The sequence below is a fragment of the Triticum urartu genome, chromosome 7 (assembly GCF_003073215.2).
Source record: "Triticum urartu cultivar G1812 chromosome 7, Tu2.1, whole genome shotgun sequence".
NCBI classification, from domain to species: Eukaryota; Viridiplantae; Streptophyta; class Magnoliopsida; order Poales; family Poaceae; genus Triticum; species Triticum urartu.
This window is the reverse complement of record NC_053028.1, coordinates 388,852,354-388,856,924: the sequence shown is the minus strand read 5'-3', so window position 1 is coordinate 388,856,924 and position 4,571 is coordinate 388,852,354.

Below are 4,571 nucleotides of genomic sequence, written 5' to 3'. Positions count from 1 at the left end.
CCGTTGTTGACACGGGAGGATCCGGCGGATGAGCATAACCTGGACTATGTTAACAAGCCTGAGCTGCTTGTCCACCAGGGTTTGGATGCATGTTTGCCAGTCCAGTCACCTCTCCTTTGTTGCCCCACGACAGGCCCGTCTCCTTCCAGGACGTGAGCCACGTTGGGGGTCTGAATCGGAACTCGGGGGCTGCGACCCACTCAGGGTCGCGCGGCTCGGTGATGTAAAACCACCCCAATTGCCACCCCTTCAGGGTCTCCACAAAGGAGCCCTCGAGCCATAAGACGTTGGGCATCTTGCCCACCATGGTACCTCCACACTCCGCCTGGTTGCCGCGCACCACCTTTGGCTTGACATTGAAAGTCTTGAGCCATAGGCCGAAATGGGGGCGGATGCAGAGGAAAGCCTCGCACACGATGATAAACGCCGAGATGTTGAGGATGAAGTTCGGGGCCAGATCATGGAAATCCAGGCCGTAGTAGAACATGAGTCCCCGGACGAATGGGTGGATAGGAAAGCCCAGTCCGCGGAGGAAGTGGGGAGGAACACTACCCTCTCATGGGGCCCTGGGGTGGGGAGGAGCTGCCCCTTTTCGGGAAGCCGGTACACGATGTCGTTGGATAGGTATCCGGCCTTCCTCAATCTCTTGATGTGTCCCTCCGTGACAGAGGAGACCATCCACTTGCCTCCCGCTCCGGACATGGCTGGAGAAGGTTGAGGTGGGGAGTGTGGACTGGGGCACTGGAGCTCGAGTGCGCGAGGATGGATAGGCAAAGGAGGAAGAAGGCGTAGGTGGAAAGGTAGATCCTTATCCCCTTATATGGGTGGACGCAACTACGTATCCCCACCAGCCTAGTAAAACTCGCTTATCTCCAAGCGCCGTAATCAATGGCGCGGTTGGGTTACCCACGCCCGTATTGATGAGAATCCCGGAATAAGGGGACACAATCTCTGCTTTAACAAGATGTGCCAAGGAAACCGCCTCGCACAACACGCTGGGGGGGACAATAAAACGATAAGGATAAAGGCTTGGCTGTGGTGCTATGTCACACTACGGAATACGTCAGCAGATTAGATTTGTGTAAATATTATTCTCTCTATGGCAATATGTGGAAACTTATTTTGCAGAGCCGGACACTATCTTTGTGTTCAAAATCTTCTATGAAGTACTTGGAGGAGGAACCCGCCTTGCAATGCCGAAGACAATCTGCGCGCCGGACTCGTCGTCATTGAAGCCTGGTTCAGGGGCTACTGAGGGAGTCCTAGATTAGGGGTGTTCGGATAGCCAGACTATACCTTCAGCCGGACTCCTGGACTATGAACATACAAGATTGAAAACTTCGTCCCGTGTCCGGAATGGACTTTCCATGGCGTGGAAGGCAAGCTTGGCGATACGGATATGTAGATCTCCTACCATTGTAACCGACTTTGTGTAACCCTAACCCTCTCCGGTGTCTATATAAACCGGAGGGTTTTTAGTCCGTAGGACAACATACACAACAATAATCATACCATAGGCTAGCTTCTAGGGTTTAGCCTCTCCGATCTCGTGGTAGATCTCCTCTTGTACTACCCATATCATCAATATTAATCAAGCAGGACGTAGGGTTTTACCTCCATCAAGAGGGCCCGAACTTGGGTAAAACTTCGTGTCCCCTGCCTCCTGTTACCATCCGGCCTAGACGCACAGTTCGGGACCCCCTACCCGAGATCCGCCGGTTTTGACACCGACAGGAGGTATAACTCAGGAGCTCAGCAGAAGCCTCGCCTAACCCCGAACTCGGGAGGACTTGTTCATAACCATGGAGGCCACACCCATAATGGAGGAAGTAACCATAATCATACTGGCAAGGAATGGGAATGGGAATGGAGCAAGCAACAATCAGAACCGCCCCAATCCAGCCACACCCACCAAGAGAGACCTAAGCCACGTTACTTGTTTCAAGTGCGGGAAGACTGGACACTATGCCACGGAGTGCCCTGAAGGAAGAATGGAAACGGAAATGGGAGCGCTGGGAAGAAGCCCAATCCATTCAACAAAGGACAAGTGAACCACGTTAACGTGGAGGAGGTTGAAGAGCAGCCAGACGCGGTTATAGGTAAGTTTTTGGTTAAGTCATTTACCGCTCTTGTTCTTTTTGATACTGGTGCATCGCATTCATACATATCAAGGGAATTCGTGGATAAGTTTAAACTACCGACCCAAACCCTTAGGACCCCTCTGTTAGTAAGCTCACCTGGAGCAGAGTATATGGCTAGTCGATGGTGTGACCAGATATCCTTAACCATTGGCAACCATGTTTTTCCGTCCGACCTAATTATCTTGGAGTCACAAGGATTGGATGTGATATTAGGAATGGACTGGATGTCAAAGTATGGAGGAAGCATTGACTGTGTTAGTAAGTCAATTTGTCTCACCACCCCGGAGGGAAAAAGGATCAAGTATATATCTAGGCATGCGACCAAGAAGTAGCCAAGTAAATACCCTCACGGGAGTTGTTCAGGAGGAAGTGCCTGTAGTAAGGATTACCCGGAATGTTTTTCCAGAGGATCTACCAGCAAGCCACCGATCTATATCAATGTTTTAGACCTGCAAGCTAGATTGCCACTTCACAAGTGCTCGAATATCAATAGATCCTGATACTCGTATGCCATCCCGAATGATCTGCCGATGAGCACTTAATAGAATAGATCACAATGGATTATATGCCGAGACGAACCACATTACACATATCATACGACCTCAAATTCATTCTACCGTGGTAGCCCAGTTCTGCTTGGTCCGAGATCAGTATGACCTGAGGTGCTCTCGAAGAATGTTGAATTTATTATCTCGAGACATTAATGTACAAGTACGATCAACCACACAAAATAAGCCCATGGACGGTGACAATGGATCTATGATGCCGAACGTTTAGACCAGCTTGCGATGGTAGAACTGAGCTATAGGTGCCGTTCGAACATCTATCTGATCACCGATATCCAGAGTCCTCATGCACAAACTTCGCAATAGCAAAGTAACGGCAATAACACAGATCTGGTCTAACTCAAAGTAACTAATCTTTCACCACACGTACTTCTGATACGAATACCAGAGCAGCCATGTCGGCTAGCTGGAGCGACTAACAGCCCTTCGCCGTTTCACTATTCGAGTAAGAGCAGATAGTATTGAGACAACGACTTTCAGGGATATATTTTTGAATAAGCTTGTGTGGTGTCACTTTTAATCGACTAATTAAATTGAGATATATCTTACGTACAAGAATCGCAAGGAATTTGGTCAACATGCGAAGGAGCATTATCGGATTTAATCAATGCAACACCTATGCCCAGAGGAATCATCAGTTGTATTGCCAAAGCCAGAGCTATCCATATTGCCAGTTCTGGTTTAAGTGAGCACGGTCACTATTCTTGGACAATGATGCTTAGTATAGGCAGAATCCGTGTGTTCTTGAGCTCGCCTAACATTAGCCCTAACATACCGAGAAGGTATAAGACCCCACCAAGGTTCATCTCACTGAATGGTTGGCACCCACTTCAGTTAGCGAGATCCGCAGTTTTCTTGGACTCGCAGGATACTATCGGAGATTCATTGAGAATTTTTCCAAGATTGCGAAGCCAATGAGATTATTGAAGAAGATACCAAGTTTAAATGGACGGAAGATTGCGAGGCAAGTTTCCAGGAGCTGAAAAACGTTTGTCTACAGCCCCAGTGCTGACACTGCCAGATATACGTAAGGATTTCCAAGTGTATTGCGACGCCTCTCGCCTAGGACTTGGAAGTGTGCTTATGCAGGACGGAAGAGTTATTTCGTATGCCTCACGACAACTAAAACCACACGAGTTGAATTATGCCACGCATGATTTGGAGCTAGCAGCCGTAGTGCATGCGTTGAAGACTTGGAGACATTACCTTATTGGAAACCATTGTGATGTGTACACGGATCATAAGAGTTTGAAGTACATTTTCACACAGAAGGAACTGAACCTTAGGCAGAGGAGATGGTTGGAGCTCATAAAGGATTATGAAATGAAGCTTCACTATCATCCAGGAAAGTCCAATGTCGTAGCAGAAGCTTTGAGCCGGAAGAGTTATGCTAATACCCTAGAGAGCACGGGATTGCCGAAGGAGTTAGCAGAGGATCTCCGGAAACTTGATTGGAGATTGTTCTCTTTAGAGTCAACATGGAGGTTCAGTCTACATTGTTGGGAAAGATTTGAGAAGGCTCAGAAGGATGACAAAGAGATTGCGAGATAAAAGAGAAATGAGCGAAGGAAAGGCCAAAGGTTTTCGTGAGGATGAGCACGACACCTTATGGTTTGAGGACCGTGTTTATGTGCCCAATAACACATAGATCAGGAAATTAATACTTCAGGAGGCTCATGACTCACCATACTCGATACACCCCAGAAACACCAAGATGTATTTGGATTTGAAGGAACGTTTCTGGTGGACAGGGATGAAGAAGGATATCGCCGAGTATGTAGCCGATATGTGATGTATGTCAGAGAGTGAAGGCAGAGCATCAAAAGCCAGCAGGATTGGACAGCCTATGCCGATACCCGAATGG